Raw genomic sequence first — 18,366 nt, forward strand, 5'->3', positions numbered from 1 at the left:
AACCCTGGGTACCGCACACCTGAGCCCCAAGTACTGCACACCTAAGCCCCAGATACTACACACCTGAGCCCTAGGTTACTGCCCACCTAAGCCCCAGGTACCGCACACCTGAGCCCTAGGTTATTGCATACCTAAGCCCCAGAACTGCACACCTGAGCCCTAGGTTTTTGCATACCTAAGCCCCAGATACTACACACCTGAACCTCAAGTACTGCACTTGAGCCCCAGATACTATACACCTGAGCCCCAAGTACTGCACTTGAGCTGCAGGTACTACACACCTGAGCCCCAAGTACTGCACTTGAGCTCCAGGTACTACACACTTGAGACCCTGGTACTGTACACCTGAGGCCCAGGGTACTGCACACATGAACCCTAGGTTACTGCACACCTGAGCCCCAAGTACTGCACACCTGAGCCCCAGGTACTGCACACCTGAGCCCCAGGTACTGCACACCTGAGCCCCAGGTACTGCACACCTGAGCCCCAGGTACTGCACACCTGAGCCCCAGGTACTGCACACCTGAGCCCCAGGTACTGCACACCTGAGCCCTAGGTTACTGCAACCTGAGCCCCAGGTACTGCACACCTGAGCCCCAGGTACTGCACACCTGAGCCCCAGGTACTGCACACCTGAGCCCTAGGTTACTGCAACCTGAGCCCCAGGTACTGCACACCTGAGCCCCAGGTACTGCACACCTGAGCCCCAGGTACTGCACACCTGAGCCCCAGGTACTGCACACCTGAGCCCAGCGTGCTGTGTTCTGAGTCCCAGATGCTGTATCCCTCAGTCCTGGGATGCCACACCTCTCTGCCCCAGGGTGTCGCAGGCTTGATGCCTACTGGCAGTAGGTCCCTCTGCCAGACAACTCACATCTCAGAGTCTCACGGGCCACGAAGCACATTCACAGACTTTGCTTCTGTAGCCCTCACCACAATGCCATGAGCTATCACTATCCTGTCCGCGTTACAAATGAGGAAACAGAGGCCCAGAGAGGTTAAGCGATCTGCCACAGTCCCCTGCAAGTGACAAAGCCGGACTCAGGCCCCTGTGCCCCTCCATTTCCTTTCCTGCGTGGTAAGCAGGCCTGCAGAGCAGTGTAGACCCCAGGCCTGCCACTCTGTCTGCCTGAGCCTCTTGCCCCAGCAGTGGGAGTACACGCTGATAGGATGCTCTGAAAAACGGTTTGTAGCCATTTGCACCAAAGGATTTGAAATAAATACGTTCATATGTTTTGACCCATTAAGTACCTTCTGGGAATCCATCCAAATGAAATATCCCAGAATATGGAAATGAAGCTTTATGGACAAAGATGTTCATTGCCTCATTATTTATTAAGAATACACTGTATTCTGAAAAACTGGAAAACACTTAATGTTTAAGAGTAGGGAAATGGCGCAGTACATTAAATTATGGTTTTATATGCATTTATTTAAAAGACACTAGCTAGAAAAAGAAGGTAAAAATGTAGGAAAACACATTTAATTTTAAATGAGAAGAGGCTACAAAACTGGATATATATTTTTGTTCTACAACTTTACTTAAAACCACTCATTGAGCACTGTAAGTTCAGAGGAATAAAACAGAAAATGAGTGAAATTTCCATCCTCTCTACTGAGGCCTGCAACCAAATGACAATTGCAGCCAGGTAAGAAAATTAACGTGTAGGAGAAACCAGACCAGAACAGAATGTACCAAAGGGTAACAGTAGCGAACTTCTGATCCTAGAAATACACGTAATTACAATTTGCAACAAGAAGTTTAAAGACCGGTGCTCCCTGTTCTACCTCCCACCAGCCGTGGCTCTGGGGATGCAGCCCAATGCCCCGCTATGAGCGCCCCGGTCAGGGACCAGGCCCACCAGGTCAGGGACATTCAGCAAATGCCCCAGGGGGGACAAGGTGGTCGAATGAAGAGGCTCAGCTTCACAACAGGTGAATCGCAGCCCAGCCCATTCCCTAGCCATGGGGGGCCCCAAGCCCCTGTGCCCCTCCGTTTCCTCTCTCAGGGATGAGCAGCCCTGCAGAGCTGTGTAGACCCCACATATAAACACGCACAATTGGCACCCACTTGTCGAAGGTTACAGTCTGTGGAACTTAGTTGAACCCAGGTCACGGTCAGCAGCTGCCCTTGTCCAACAGTACTGGTCTTGCTTCCATCTGACTCAAATCACTAAGCCCATTTTTCAGAAAGGCCAGGCTGAGGCGCCCTGGTCTAGGAGGGGTTCCCCAGCCGCAGAGCCATCCAGCACCTTCCGTGAAAGGCAGCAGAGCACATCCAGCCTGGCCTCACCCCCGTGCACCTGACGAAAGCCCTGCGAGGCTGCCCCCCCCCCGCCCAACTCGTCTGGTACACAGACAATGCCCATGATGAGGGTAATTTTCAGATGAGTGGAGATAAGCGTGTTTTTCTCTGACCTTTGCTGTCATTCTCACACAACGGGTGGATGATAACGTTTAACTCTTTCTAATAACCCCTACAGACTGCCAAGAATGAACCTAACAAACAAGCGATTGGATCCGGAGAAGACTTCTGGAGTTTAAATGTCTTGTTTTCTCTGTGTGAGGCACTTCTGAATCTGAAGAGAATTCTTTGCCCCTTTTCTGTTCCCCACATGAGTACAATCTGGGGTAAAATAGTGGTGCCCAAGAGATGGGTGGTCCAGGGTCAGCCCTACCTGGGGCAGACCACACTCCCCGCCACCCCAGGCCCAAGATTCCCACCTGCAACATGCACAGCCCGAACGGATGGCACCATCCTGTGCTCCAGCCCCACCGACGGGACCCCTGAACCTGTAACGGCCAACTCCAAGACCTCAGGCTCCAGAAACCTCTGGACACCCAATCTCCTTTGTTCACAGCCCCACTAACCACAACCACGGATCGCTCCAGGGTCCGCGGTAGCCAGCAGCAAGGAACATTCCTCCATGCTTGTGCCTCCATCTGTATGTATGGAGTCAATCTTGTCTGTACCGGCTTGTCAGAGCTGTCCCAGCTTAGTACCGCAGACTGCGCCGTTCAAGCAACAGAAATCCATTCTCCTGCAGCTCTGGAGGCCGGGGCTCCAAGATCGAGGTGTCAGCAGGCTTGGGTTCTTCAAGGGCCTCTCTCCTAGGCTCATAGATGGCCATTTTCTCCCTATGTCCTCACATGGTCAGGCATCTGTGTGCGTCTGCCTCCCAGTTTCCTTTTCTTGTAGGGTCGGTCACCAGTCATACTGGATTGGGGCCCATTTATAGGACCTCATTGCACTGGAATCACCTCTTTAAAAACTCGCTCTCCAAATACAGTCCCATTCCGAGGTAGCGGGAGTTAGGACTTCAGTGTATGAATTGGAGGTACACAAATCAGACCATAATATCATCCAAACTGTTATTTTGCAGAGGAGAAAGCCAGAGTTTTCCCAGATCTCAGAGCAAATTGGTGTTAGAGGCCAGAGTCCAGGGCTCACACCAAGCCATCAGCCTCTGCCCCTCCCACCACCTTTTAAGACATGCTCTCTGCTCTCCAAAGCCCTGTAATTGAATTCCAGCCCGAATAAAGTTCCCGCTTGCTCGTTTGTGGAAGAGCATTGGGTTGGAAGACAAAAGGCTTATGGACCAGACTCAGTGACCAGATCTGACCTCTTAAATCTCACCAAGCCTCAATAGCCTCATCTGTAAAATGGGGAAGTTAATACTTAATCCCTAAGGCATGAAGTCCGCACTGGTAAGCACCTTGGGGCAAGGATAAGGAGAGACGGTGGGCCCGATCAAGGGAAAATGTAAACGGGGCTCCCACAACATGGAAACTACCTGAGGACACACATTATACGTGCCTTGGAAGTTTTAATTTAACAACAATCATATAAATTAAATCACAGAAGATTCTGAGACACTGAAACATTCAAGTCCTCTAAGACCACCTCCAGACCAAACCTCGTCAGCCTCTTAGAATTTCTATGAGTTTGGGAAAGAAAATAGACGCCAGTTCTTCCAGAATGTTCAAGACTGCAGAAGCCATGCTTGATGCAGACTGACAGGCCCCTGGGCAGGCCCGGCCAGCCAGCTGGCTTCACTGTCCTCTGCAGAAGTGTCCTCCCGAGCTTGTCCCTCACCACAGGCAGGAGCATGTGAGGCCACCCTGCATTCTAGAAGAAAGAGAAGCCCCAAGATTCCCGATCCTGGCGCCATTTTTTTCATGATGTAAAAACTGGAGTTTTTACATCACCTATAAAATCAGAAAGGAGAAGGCAAATGTGTGCCACTCTCTGAGGCAGTAGGGCAAGGAAGAAAGGACATGGCCCCATGGACAGGGAGGCCCAACGTATAAGCCCTCTGCATTAACTGAAGGACTGGGGGCAGGTGCCATAGCCCCGCAACTACTACTCTCTCCACTTGCCCGTGAAGTTCATCAGGAGCATGACAGTGCGATCCCTTATAACAACTCCTTCTGTAAATGAGCGCCATGGAGAGCTGGGTGAGGTTCTGCACATTACATTGGCTTCCTCCCATACACCCTGACAAGCAGGTGACCCATGCAAGGTCTTCTCCACTCTGGCTTCTGCGGATATTCTAATAGCCCCCAAAATGTGCAAAGCGCTTTGCAGTTTAGAAGGTGCTTCGTGGTGCCTCTCTATTAATAGGCAGTGAACACGAGTCCTTGGATAACACATCGCCTCACTGAATACACAGACCCAGAGAGGTGAACTGACCTGCCGTAGCGACCCTACACCTAAGTCTGCTGACTCCAGATCAGCATTCCTTCCACGGCAAACAAACAAAACTTGTCTTCTTCCCCTGCAGGAAGTCCAGGGACCTGCGTTGCATGCGAGTGGCACCAAATGTCCGGGCCAGGCATTGAACTTGGAGGCCATGTTGCCCTTCAGACTCCTTGGCTGACCAAGGCTTCCCCAAAGTTCTTCTGGAAGTGCGCTTGATGTGATTCCTTGCATTCTCCTGGTGTGGCTCTCATTTCCTTCTTTAAAGCCAAACGCTTCCAACTATTAACATTTTTAAAAAGGCAGGAAGGTCATTATATTTTTAAATCCTCCATTTTTACCTTGAGGCTCTATTTTTCTGTTGCATTAATGAGATGTGAGGATAAACTGATGGTTTCACCTTCAGTACTTGAGTGCTTCTTTCATCCTGGAGCCAGCAAAAGAAATCCACCTGCCCCCAAAGTTCCCACGGCCCCATCTCGCCTTCCTCGTGACCATCAGGAGGCAATGCTGGTCGGTGGGGTCTGCCTGGCAGAGGGGGCTGGGAGCTGGGCTGCAGTCCCTCCTGGTCTGCATTCCACTCGGTAAGCCAGGCCGAGCCCCACTCCTGTCTCTGCTGTCACAGGAATGTGTACATTCGGCTGTATTTATAGTTCCTTTTCCCCTTGTGATGAGGCTTCTGAGAAAGGCGGCTCTACCCCTGGCAGGTGCGATCCTTCTCACTGGCTCACCTCCCGCTGTGGGTGTGTGTGTGGGGCGGGGGGGGTCCGGGACAGCCTGGTCCGGCCCTCCCCAGGCGGCGAGGACAGCCACATCTAGCTCCCCTGGGGGGCCAGGAATGCAGCAACTGGGCACTGCTGGTGTTCGCTCAAAGGTTCAGTATCTGAGACTCATGGCTAAATTCAGTAATAACACCACCATTTCACCAAAAAGCATTATAGTGATTACTGAGTTATATTAGGAGCTTATTTAAGATAACATCTTATTTGCACAATGTAGTTCAAATAGATGGTTAGTACAACCAGTGCAATCGTTAAAGTCCTTAATGTACATTAGCATAATCACTCTAGAAGTGCGTGCCGCTTTTAAACATACGAACAGTTAAAACCGAAAGCATAAATATATGTCTTTTAAGGTGGTGGCACAGTTAGAATAAGAGGGTTTAGGTTTATATGTAAACAGGAATTTAGTCGTCTCTTTAGCAGTACAGTAGGATGTAAAAAATCTCACCAAGACAGCTCTCTTAAAGAAGCCAAATCTGCTTTCCCAAACTGCTGTTTTATTAATAATAGTTTCTGTTTATCAAATACCTTCTGTATGCCAGGCACTGTGCATGGCACATTCCGTAAGCATTTCATGTAGTGTCCTTCTCCCTGCACTGATGGGCATAAATAGTATGAGCCCCCCCTGGATTGAGGCTCGAAGAGGGGAAATGGCTTGTCTGAAGCCACACAACTAGAATTTGGGGGGCACTCTCCATGTTTCACTGGCCCTCCATCACCTACCACCAAATGTGGAGTGCCCAGTGGGTTCCAGACAAACAGCAAAACATACGGACAGGCTTGAGGGTCTTGATTGGTCCCCCAAGGCACTCTAAGCGGCCCCGTGTTCCAGGACCCACACTCGGCTAGAGAGCACAGCAGGAAGCTGAACCTGAGGCCGGCCGGAGCCAGCAAGGGGCCCCCTGCTGGCCCCTAACCTCTGCCTCCTTTCCTGAGAGGACGGAGCTTGGGCAGAGGCCGGGGGGCAGGGGAGGCCCTCAGACGATGTAAACCCACTGGACCTCCGTGCACATGAGAACTTCCACGAACCCTCCAGATTCCTCACCCCTGCTGCTGCCCACCATCACCACACCTGAGTGTGCACGATGGCTCTCTCCCGGCAACAACCATCACTCTTGTGTGGCCCTCACCAACATCCCAGCGGATGGCTTTCTTTCTGTGCTGGGTTTTTTGCTTTTTCTTAACAGAGAAACCTGATTTTCCTGACTTCACACATGAGACTCTGAGCTGCCCTGAGAGGCGCAGGTCAGTGCTTCGGGGAGGGGGCGTGTCCTCGTCAGCACACCAGCCTCCCAAGCCTGAGATACTCTGCTTCCGCGGCATTCAGACTGTCACACCTGGCTTTCCCAGGTCATTCAAGAATAATCCAAATGCCCATTCCCCAGGGTCAAGACTCACCTATAATCCTTCCAACCTTCGCTTCCACATACCGCCCCCCCACCACCCCACCGAACTTAAGGAAAATGCTAGCCAGTAGCTACACTGACTAATCTGAGTTCAACTCTGACCCTCTGGCAAGAAAGCTGTAGGGCTGGAAATTAACGAAGACAGCAATTATGCAATATATAATATAGCTAATTGTGTATTCTATTTCACACATAATATAAATTGGTGTAATGTGACACATTGAATTATATTGCAGAGGAGCAATTAATCTGCTAAAGTTCTTTAACAAGGATTTTTGTGAAGCACTCGGAGCATCCATGGCGAGGTTAATCCCACTCTCTCCCCACACGCTGCCCAGGTGAGCCTCCTGTGGGCCCATCACACGGAAGCCGATGCCACCTCTGGTCAAATCCACTGTAAACCCTGGTGCACGGTGTCCAGCACTCAGTGGACACTAACCTGATAGTAACTGCCATTTATATTAGACATGTGCACGTGTTTCTCTAGGAATGTTGCATACCCCACACGGCTTATTCTGAGAGACTGTGCCTGCCCTGAGCATCCCTACAGACACTGCCTGATCCGCTGCCCCCAGTCTTTCTCACACCACTGCAGGCCGGGTATCCTCGGACTCTCACAAATGGACAGCGAGGTGTGTGGAAGAGCCATTGCCGAAGTCCCCAGGCTGAATCCGGTGCCCCCACACGTGCCTCCCACTCATCACAGCCACTGTCATCATCCCTCTGTCCACCTCCACCCCAGACAGAGTCCCTGGCCACAGCCGTGTCACTTCTCTCCAGCGGCCTCGCCAGGGCTAGCACAGAGGGGCTCGGCAAATGCTTGTTTATGAACGAAATTGCCAAGTTTCCCCTGGCTGATGATGTATAAGTTTCAGTTTGGGTCTTCCAGTAGCGGACCCACGGTGGATTGTAAACTGATACATGGGGAACTCAGCGGGCCCCACGCTGGTCCTGGAAGAGTCAGTCTGACCCCCGCGGTGACCAGAGGCACTGTCCCGGGGGTGGGGGCGGGGAGGACATGCACACAGTCATCATGTCCTCTGAGGGAGGTGGTATTAGCCCCATTTTACAGATGAGCACACCAGCACTCAGCGAGTCTAATTTGCCAAAGGTCATGCAGCTGCTAAGTGTTTGTCTACACTTGAAGGCAGACAAGCAATTGGTGTCTGTTCTAGGAATTAGGAACGTTGCTGCCGAGAACACTTAAAAATAGCCCTGTGCATTTTCCCATTCTTGAACCAGGTTTACTAATCAGGAACTCAGCTGAAAAAATCCAGCAAAATGACTCAGTTCCTAGCAATTTCTCCCCGTCACGTTGGGACAACCCCGGCAGGGCCTGCAAGCATAGAAACAGAGAGAGAAAAGGAGGAGAAAAGGGAAGAAAGGACGCATTAGCTCGAAGGCCCTAGCCGTTTCCTCTCACTAGGCCCTGCAGCCTCTCTGTCAACTCCGGGGCGCTCACAAGGCGAAAACGCCTGCGGTAAAGTCAAGGGCAGGCTGGAGGGCTTATTTCCTGTCTTCTAAATATACTCTTGTTCCGATGGTATCTGGTCCCCTGCGTCATGGAGGATGGCCGCCCTTTACATTGCAAATGTCTCAGGAACCCCTCAGCCCAAAGGAAGCTCAGCAGGGAGAAAGCGTCACTTTCTAAACACCTTCAGGAACAGCGCGCTCAGGCTCCAGGCTCCTCCTCCTGCCCCGCCTCCCCCGCCTCCCCTGGCTGTCCTCCTCTCCAGCCAGTGCCCTGCCAGCCCTCGGGGTGGGCAGTAAACCTCCAGCAGCGTGGCTCTCTACGAATGTTGTCAAAGGAAAAGCTGAAGAAGCAAGGAGCAAACAGCAATCATCACATACCTGCTGTCATGCTGCCTCCATCCTGCTGTCCTCCTGGAAGCAAGGGCCCGTTCAGGACTGTGGCTGGTGGTTCTTGAGCCGAGTTCCTCAAACATGGCAAAAAGAGAGGGAAGCCAGGAGAGGAGGTGGCAGGGCCTCCTGGGTGGCCTCGGAGCTGAGAGCCCAGGGAACACCCACTCAGCTCCAGCCTGGCTCTGTGGCCCCCGGCCCCAGTCAGATCATCTGGAGGATGGGTTACTAAGAGCTGTTGACTCCTCACAGGGTTCTCCGAGGCTGAAATCACAGTGCCCTAAACCACACACACAGCACTCACTCCACACTAGGATTTGAGAAGCTGTGTGCCCAGCCCGGGCCTGGTGCATTTCCATGATCTCACTTATCGTTTACACATGTGCCTCCTTCCTTCTCACGATCAATATCAGTAAAAATGACAACGGTTCGCTTCACAGTGACGTATGGGAGACCAAGGCTCAGAGAGGTTAAGTAACAGGTCTGATGTCACAGAGCTCAGCAGTGCCAGAGGGGGATTCCACGTCCAGCTGAACTGGGGCCCATCCGAGCTCTTGTATCCTCAGCATTTTGCCCCAGACGGCCGATGCACCTGCAGTGGGCGGGGAAGGGGGGTCCTAGAGGCAATATTCCCAAGGATGCAATGGTGTGCGAGGCTCGGAATTAGAGATGGGGGAGAGGTCCTGGAGTTACTTCCTACCGGAGTCCTGAGCAAGCCCCCGAGGCACCAGGCAAGGGGTCATCCGACCTCTTCCTCATGGCTCACCCCTGTGGCCCATTGCTAGCCCCACTCAGCCGCACTGCTGGAAGGGGTCTCTGCGGTGCTTCTCCAACACTCTACGGACAACCCTTGAATGTCCTCAGCAAGCCCTGGGACACCAGCCCCTTCCTAGGCCTGGAAGAAGGGAAAGAAGGAGGAACAAGCCACAGGTAAGGGAGAGTGAGCTTCCAGTACGGCCAGGGTGTGGGGAAATGACTCCATGTAGGCCGAGAGGCTGGGGGTCCTGTCCAGGCCTCAGGCCTGCACCCTGTCTTCCCCCTCTGGCCTACTGGGGGAAGGAGCATCACTCCCTCTGAGGCGTCCAATAAATGAGCTTATTCACAAGAGCTGAGGCAAGAGTTTTGCATGGGCAGTTACTTACTCTGTGCACTTAGACCAGTCCTTGAGGTCACTGGTGCGGGATAGGAAGTAGTTAGGGTGGTACCCTAAAACCATTCCTTCTGGAGAACAGTCACCACACGTGACTTTAGACCATCTTCCACCTCAGGGTGACGTCCGTGCCTCCTCAGGGCAAGACCCCTTAAGCCCGGCAGCCTGTGTGTTCCCCTTTAGTCTCCATGATCCCCAGGCTGGTCTCGCTTCTCTCCTCCATGAGTAATGGGGGCTTTCCCCAACAGGTATGAGGGGGACCATTAAGTCGGTGGTCTGCTAAAGCCAGCCCTCCCTGGATGGCTAAGCCAAGTGTGACCGCTGCACTCAGTGATGTCTCGTCAGCAGCTTGGAATCGGCATGGTGAGAGTATTTACACCACAAAAATGGTCAAACGTGGGCTTTTTTTTTTTTTTCTCATGGTCAGTTGTTAAACATTCGCCAGCGTACCCCTAGAGGCCTAGGCAGACAGGCGGGAGGGACCCCATCCTAAACGTTTGACTCCCTCTGCTTCCTCTTTTGGATACGAAGGAGCCCAGCTGGGAACTGGCAGAACTTCCCAAAAACAAGGCCCCTTACTCTCGCCGGGAGAGGACCGGTCTCCTCTCCACAATCATGTGGTCTCTGTAGCCTCACCCCAACCTCCCGGAGCCCGCCAAGCTACTGGTCCTCCTCTGCAAAAGGAGGCCACCCCTGGAGGCAGGAAACGAGACAGAGCCTGGGGGGCAATGAAGCCTCGCATTTCACGGCAGACGCGGTTGCTTGGACAACAGTCCACCTCTGCTTGGGCCCTAACAAGTGTTCCACAAGTTTCCTTCCTCCTAATTTGCTTCGATCTCCATGAGCTCTCAGAACCCTCCACCCCCCACCCCCCACCCCCGCCAGCCCGTGAAGTGCCCTTGAAGTCTGGAAAACCCAGGAACAAAGAGTTGCTCTTCACAGAAGTGTTTATAAGACTAGCTCTGCTCAAGACCCAAAGCGTGAGCGAAGAGATACCGTGAGGAGTCGCCCCAAAGCCCAAAGCCACCTGCAAGTTTGTCACACACCTTTGTTTGACAACGGGGAGAGCTGAGGTTTGTTCAAGGCCGCATAGGAAATACGGTAGAGCCGAGACCGGAAGCATCTAGAATCACATGTGGAAACCAGGAGAAAAGGCTGCTTTTCATCACTTTACCCCCTCAAAGCATAGGTGTTTCTGAGTCAAACTTTTCCCAGAGAATCAGTATTCCACACATCCGCTTTAGCTGCACAACACCTGTTGGCATTGCCCTGTGAGCTGGACTCTGGAGTGGCCCAGTTGACCTTTCCTTCTGTCCCAGGCAAGAATTGGAAGGCACTGCCCAGGCCTCCTTGCAGCTGCTCTCCTGATGGCCAGTTCTGTATTCTTCCAGGTGTCATTCCAGTAGCGCAGCCTAGAACCTGCTCCTTCAGCCCTTTCTAAAGACCAAACCTCCTGTATGAAGACCCTTTCCACTTAATGTATCTGGAGCGGTTTCTGTTTCCCCGCAGTGAGCTCTGACTGATACACTTGCCCTTAGGTTCTCAGATCTAGGCCTATGTATACTTTGTAGTTTAAGGAATGGCTACCAGAAAAATCTTTTGAGTCTCTATATAATCCTTCCTGGACTCTACGGTCAGTCCCGATATTGTTGGGGAGGCACCACCCTCCTCTGGCTTTTCAACTGATGAGCATCAAGATTCACACGATGCTGATCTTTTCTTGCACACACAAGCAACTCAAATACACACTGGTATAGATTGATCCTTTGCTAAAGAGAAATTTTAAGGGCTCAAACTAAGTATATCCCACCTTAGACTTTGATGGGGAAGAACCTCCTATAGATAGATGGATGGAGAGCTGGGGGACCATTCTGCAAACTCTGCAGCTCTATTTTAAATCCAGGTCAAGGTCAGCATCTTCCATTCTCTGGTCCACATGAAGTCCCGTCCTGAGTCTCGATGACACATCCTTCCGCAGGGCCAGGAAAAGACAACGTTAGCACTAACTGGGGCCATTGGCCTCCACCTCTCTCGGGACCTTGCCTCCGTGTGCCACGGCACAAATGCCCCCTGACCGCCGGAAGTGAGATCACCCGCAGGAAAAGCAAAACCACATGGTCCTCCGCTCTCTTCCAAAGTCATCCCAGCCATCTGGTTCAAGGACTGATTCAGCTCATCTTCCCATTTCTGCTTCATGGTGTGTCGTCAACATGTGTCCAGCTGGTGAGCAGAATTAGAAACACACGTCAGTCCCTACAGCAGGGCAGGGAGGGATTTTCCTCAGAAGTTAGTGTCGGGGGCACCCGGGTGGCTCAGTTGGTTAAGTGTCTGACTCTTGGTTTCAGCTCAGGTCATGATCTCGGAGTTGTGGGATCGAGCCCATTGGGGTGTAGGGGTGTCTGCATTCAGCAGGGAGTCTGCCTCTCTCTCTCTCTCTCTCTCCTTCTGCCCCTCCCCCCACTCATGCATGCATGCTCGCTCTCTCTCTCAAATAAATGAATAAATCTTCAAAAAAAAAAAACAGTTTTGACGCTGCCCGCTAGAAGAGGCAGCAAGAAAGTCATGAGCGCCCACCAAGTCAGTGTTCCAAAGATGAGGGGATCCAGCTCTCCCAGCCCTTTGCACCCTGCCCCCCGCCCAACCCTGCCTTTCTTCTCTCCTCACTGCTAGTGCTGACCTGGCTGAGACCCGCCTCTGTCCTCTGCCCCCGAAGGTGCCCGGCACAGGGGCCTGCCTCCCAGCATCAGCAGCCTGCTCACTCAGGCCTCAGCCACAGGCCCGTCGATGGCCAGTGGCCCTGTCCCAGGCAACGAGATGTGGGGGCGAACTGGCCCGTGGCAGGGGAAGGAGGGGCCAGGTGGCATCCGAAAAGCTCTGGATTACCAAATAATAGTTTAAAAAGACAACTGTGTCTGGCACAGACCAGTCCCCTTCCTCATTCCTTGTACTTGGCTGTTATGTTTGTAGCTATATAGCAGCCACTTTAGGACCATGAGGAAGTAAGGGTCAGGATTTAAACGCCAACGTATTCCATGGAGTTGGCACAGGAAATAAAGGACCCAGGTCCCTGAAAACCTTGGTAAGAAGCAACCGCTTCCTTCCAGGTGTGGGGTTACAGGAGAAAAATAAACCCTTATTTTTTTTAACCACTATTAGTTGGGTTTTCTGTTCCTTGCAGGGAAAACCCATCCTAAATGATACAATATCCCAGCACCATTTGTAGGTTCGCTTTTACTCAAATGATACCTAATTCTCAGTGCTCTGCACTTGGTCTTTCTCCCTCTGCAATGTGTGTTTGCCATGTTTTCCACACCGATTCCTACAGGCCTATTTTAATCTTTTCAATACGCCCCAAGTATCCTATTACATAGACACACATCACAGATAAGCCCGATGCCCTGCCACTGGACATCTTCACTGTCTCCATTTTATCCCATTGCAAACACGGCCTCCTCAAACATCCTTACACACACGCGGGAAAACATCTGTACAGTAATTCCTGCAACTGTTTGTACAGAAGGGAGGCCAGTCGGCCTGTCCCCTTGGATCTGGTCCTTACTACCACACGCTCCCTTGACTGGATATTCTGAGCCCTCCTTTGCTGTCCTGGGCCCATCATCACCGAGGCTCACACTTAGAACCCCCTTCTCCTTCTCTCCCTCCCCTGACAGCCCTGACCCCTGGAACATCCACCTCCTTGACCAAAGCCCTGGGCTCCCGCTCACCTGGGACCTAGTTAGGGTGAGTGCCTCAACCTTCTTCCTCTGGGACTGAAACCCAGGCTTGCCCTAAGCAGCCCTCCCTGCACACACACACCGCCCCCCCCACCCCAGCCACTCTCCCCCGGGCTAAACCAGACAAGCTGTGGGCACCTGGTCTGCTCCCCCAGCCGTGCCCCAGCACCATTTCCAGAGCCCGCCCTCCTAATCTGCCCCTTTTCTGCTCTGGTGACCTGGCCCACATCACTGACTGAGGCCCAGCTCCCACAGGAAGCTCAGTGAGCAGCCACACCCCACTGACTGCCAGGCCTGGCCCTGGTTTCAGCACCTGTAACCTCGGAAAATCACACCAGAAACCCAACCGCATACCCCAACCCAAATCCCGCTTTTCGACAGAAGCTGACAAATACTACCGTGGGTAGAGAAGGACGCACCAAGCTGAAAGACCTGATATCTAAGAACGTATGAAACACACGTGCTCTCCAGTGAGAGCAGACATACCTCACACTCTATCAGACCGGACTGGCTTCTGATCTCCAGCTGGTGCCCAGCCAGCCGAGGCATGCTATGTGCTGAATCACATGGGGGCTCAGCCCAGACGCGCAGGTTACATTTTTCAGTATCAAATTTAGTGCAAAAAGCCATGTTTCTCTGCTTGGCAGATCACAGAGCTCACTCTGAGCTGAGGCCGGGGCTGGCCACGGGCCGGGCTGCGGAGTTCCTGGTGGCACGGCTGCGGGCCCCTCGCCGGTCCTCTTCTCCCACCACGCATCCCCATCAGCCAACCGTACCCGAGCTCACGTGCAGCGTCAGGAAAGCAATCTTCGAGGCCATCTGGTCCGGTCCCAATGCTACAGACCGGAAAACTGAGTTTCAAAGAATCAAAATGATCACATAGTCACTTCGGGACAGAGCCAGGGATGGCAAAGCTGCATCTCTGCGTGCCTCCCAGGCCAGGCACCTGTGTGCACTGGTCTCAAGCGCTCTCGGCCCTGAGCTACGCGGTGTTGTCTCCATCTCACAGATCGGAGGCTGGAGGCTGGTATTCGAGGTCACACAGCTGGTGAGGAGCGGAACTTGGGGACAAACTCGGCCACCTCCCTCCCTGTCCGTGCTCCTCACTACCCCGTGAAGCCACGCGCAGGACAAGAGTGAAACCTGCGGGTCAGACAGGAAGAGAGAGAGTGTGTTAGGGAAAGAAATGAGTGGCTATTATTAAACAGTGAAAATGCAAATAAAGCGCCTAAAACAGAAGCCAGCAGGTGTCAAGTAAAGCAGTACCTTTCTTCTTAAGTAAGGAAGCGCCCAAAAACTGAATGGATGGGAGCATGTCTTGGACCCACAAGCCAACCTGAAAGGGGGGCGGGCAGCCCAAAGTTTAAAATAAGTATTCCCACACCCATAATAAATGATTGTGTCAATAAACAACGGGGAGAAGAAACGATTGGCCCTTGCAAGAAAATGCTAAGTCATTTACGTCAGTTCTGCCCCTCCAAGAAGTGGAGGGAACCAGCCCCCCACTGCGGGTGTGGGCGGCCTGTGACTTGCCCCCAGAGAGGACGGTGTGGAAGGGCATGGGACTTCCCTGGAGACCCTGGCAGAGCCTGCTGCTCCTCAAGGCCACCTCAGCAGCACAAAGTGCCTCATGGGACATTCCCTGCACATGATGTCATGAAATGACACTTCACCCCTGTGGGCTCCCCTCCAAACCTTTAACCCCAGTCCAACCATGAGAAAAACATCAGACAGGCTCAACGTGAGGGACATTCTACAAAAACACCCGACCTCAAAACCCTCAAGGTCATCCAAAACAAGGAGGGTTTCAGGGGGTATTGCTCAGGGGAAGAGCATTGGACTGCAAAACAAGGAGGGTTTGAGAAACTGTCACAGACCAGAGGAGGCCCCAGAGACGCGAAACCAAGTGGGATGAGGGATCCCGGAGATCGTGGGGCTAGGAAAGGGCCCCGGGAACGCTGGGGAGGTCCTGATAACCTGTGGTGTTCAGTTCACGGCGAGGGGCGGACGCTGGTGCCCGGACGAGAAAACGCTCCGTAGCTTTGCCGGAGGCTAGCAGGGCAGCGTGGGGGAGGAGCTTCTCTGCAAATGCACAGCTCTTCCAGACAAAAGGTTTATGGTAAGTAATGTGCAGAGATGTTTGGCTCTCCCACCGGGGCCGTTGTTCTTAACTGCCCCCACATGACCCCAATTCGGAGATTTTTCCTGGGTAGAGCTCGGGCCGTGCCAGCACCTGAGCATCAGGCATCCGAAGACAGTGAGTCTCCCATGCAAGGCGGCTGAGGCCTCTCGCCAGGTGAGACCCAAGGGCTTCCCTGGAGTTCGATGGGATTCTAACCAAGTTCTAGAGTTCTTATAGACCGGAGCTCTCCCGCCCTCTGCTCATTGTTGGTCTTTGGCATCTCCCACTCCTGAGTCCTGGGAGTTGTAATCAGGTGGTTGCGGGGTTCAAATTTCCTTTCAGTGTGAAAATGCAAAGCGACCTGGCCAGGAGGAGCAAAGCAGGTGTCCTCTTTCATCCAGCTGGGGTCACTGTCCCCTAAGCCTCCACCTCCCACCCCCCGCCCTTCGGTCCTTCCTGCCCCACGGAGGTCTCAGTCCTCAGGCTCATCGGGACTTGGCTGGGCTCCAGGCAGTTGCCCCGGGAGCACCGTGTACCACAACAGGCCCCAGGAAGGCCCAGCCTCCGAGCCGCACATTGCCGGGCAGGCTGGCCCCCAGCCAGTGGGTCCCCAGATGCCATGCAACCCACACCTGAGCACCGTAAGAGAATAGGTGTGTGTAAACAGTATTTGAAAAAGAAAATAGCTGTACAAATACAGCACTTGTTAACACAGGTGTTTATAGGTGGAATTATTTTTCCAGGGTTGCTATCTCCCGACCTCCTTTGTAAGTCCCAGCTCACACCTGCAGGGACTTTCCTATTAGGTGAAGGCACAAAGAGGCAACAGAGAGTCCGTATCGACTTCATGAAGCAGGAGGTCAGTGATCGGCTTCAGGCCGGGCTAGTTTTCACCCAGTCTCTTCCTGCTGGAGTAGGAGTTGTTTTTTTTTTTTAACCTGCTCTGACAGGATCCAGCCTGTTCCGCGCTTCCTGCTTGGAGAAGAAGTGGCTCGTGACCCCCCAAGGGCGGCCTCGGGGAGATGGGCCTTTCCTGGGGCCGGTGGGCAACGGCTGCTGTCTGGGCATTGTAATCCTACCCTGGCCTCTCTCCCTAGGGGAAGCCTCGCTACGCACAGTTCATGGACAAGAAAGCCAAAGACACTTGTCCAAAGTCACGGAGCTCAAAGCAGAGGATTCTGGGGCCGACAGAATCCAAAGCTTCAGCTGAGAGGGCTGCAGCCAAGATGCCACCCGAGGGCAAGGGCGCCATTTGCGGAAGCCCGGGGACGTTCCCCTGCGAATGGTGTCTTGCTCCACCCCGGGAAATTAGGTGGCACTGTCAGGTGGGAACAGATATTAAAAATTATGGAAGAGAAAATTTGTCCCACGGCTCTGCCCGCTTTAAAATGGTGAAGATGGCAAATTTTGATGTTATGGGTATTTTGCCACAATTTGAAGCATTTCTGGAAGAGAAATTTGGCACAGGACGTCCTGTCCTGTGTGGAGGGAGACCTAACACACAGTAGGTGACTTTAGTTTTCAGCCTGTCTGTTTTGGTAACTGCATCAGCTTGACATTCAGAAAGAACTCCAGCCTCTGCAGAGACCTTCCCTCAGACGGGCCGCTCATTCCCACAGATGTGAGGCGAGGGCTCCCCTGCTGTTTGGGGGGATCCCTAAACAGTGAGGTACCCCCAGTGGCAGATTCTTCAGAGTGAGGTGTTGAGGCTCGGTTTGCCAGGCTCAAGGGCAGGGGCAGGAGGGCGGAGGGCAGAGGGGAAAAAAGCACTTGGTTTGGAGCCCTGGTGTGGGTGAAGCCAGGTAAACATGGCTGCCTGGGGGACACGGGCTGGGGAGGGCTCTGTCACTGCTGGAGCAGGGCAGACCGACAGATGCTGTGGCCCGCTGGTCAGAGGCCACCCCTGGGAAGGCCCCTCGTGGCCACCTGAGCAGGGGTGAGCAGGGGTGAGCAGGGGTGAGCAGGGTGGGATGGGAGGTGCTCACTCCCCAGAGTCCCCAGCGATGCCTGGGAGGGGCCGAGGCTCCCACAAGCACACACGTGGGCCTCAGGCGATGCCTCCAGGCACTGTCTCACTACATCTACGACCCTGGGACAAACATTATTATTTGGTTTTCGCAGCAAAACCCTCCCATCCATCTTGAAAAACGAGATTTCTAGAAACTTTGCTTAGAACTATCGTTCTATATCCCCTCCCTCTTCGGCCTCGGGTCACCAACCAGCTCCGTTTCACAGATGAAGAAGCCAAGGGTCAGAGAAACAGGGGGCATTCACAGGTGGGCCTGGTGAGCGAAAGCTGGCTGGGGTAGAAGCTCGGGTGTCCTGGACTCTATTGTGGTCCTCCATCCTCTATGACACTGCCTCTTGAAGAGGAGGCTCCCTGTGAGCAAACGGCGGAGGGGGGGGGCTGGTCCTCTCCAAATCCCTCCTGTCTCCCCCCTGGGCCCCTCCACCCCTGCCTCTCCCTCTGTGTGGCAGATGGGCCAAGGCAGGTGGGCACACGGGCCTGAGCACCCCCTGAAGGCCAGTGGCTGGTCCACCCTGTCACCTGCCAGGAGGAGGGGCATAGAGAAAGAGAGGAACACCAACTGAGAATTATTTTATTATTTTATT

General features: G+C 53.2%; 1 long non-coding RNA gene across 10 annotated transcripts in view; it reads right to left on the reverse strand.

Annotated features, from left to right (window-relative positions):
* The window catches only part of LOC114205935 (uncharacterized), a 227,144-nt gene that overhangs the window by 160,559 nt on the left and 48,219 nt on the right, over positions 1-18,366 (reverse strand). For 9 of the 10 annotated variants that reach the window (XR_015768891.1, XR_015768889.1, XR_015768888.1 and 6 more), the window contains 3 exons: positions 14,118-14,774; positions 10,944-12,117; positions 8,739-9,642 (listed from right to left, as the gene is read on the reverse strand). This is a non-coding gene — a long non-coding RNA (uncharacterized LOC114205935). The remainder of the gene's footprint in view (positions 1-8,738; positions 9,643-10,943; positions 12,118-14,117; positions 14,775-18,366) is intronic. The other variant, XR_015768890.1, reaches the window with a different exon arrangement.

The sequence above is a fragment of the Eumetopias jubatus genome, unplaced genomic scaffold (genome assembly GCF_037043125.1).
Source record: "Eumetopias jubatus isolate StellerSeaLion01/CBP00866 unplaced genomic scaffold, mEumJub1_p1.0 scaffold_9, whole genome shotgun sequence".
NCBI classification, from domain to species: Eukaryota; Metazoa; Chordata; class Mammalia; order Carnivora; family Otariidae; genus Eumetopias; species Eumetopias jubatus.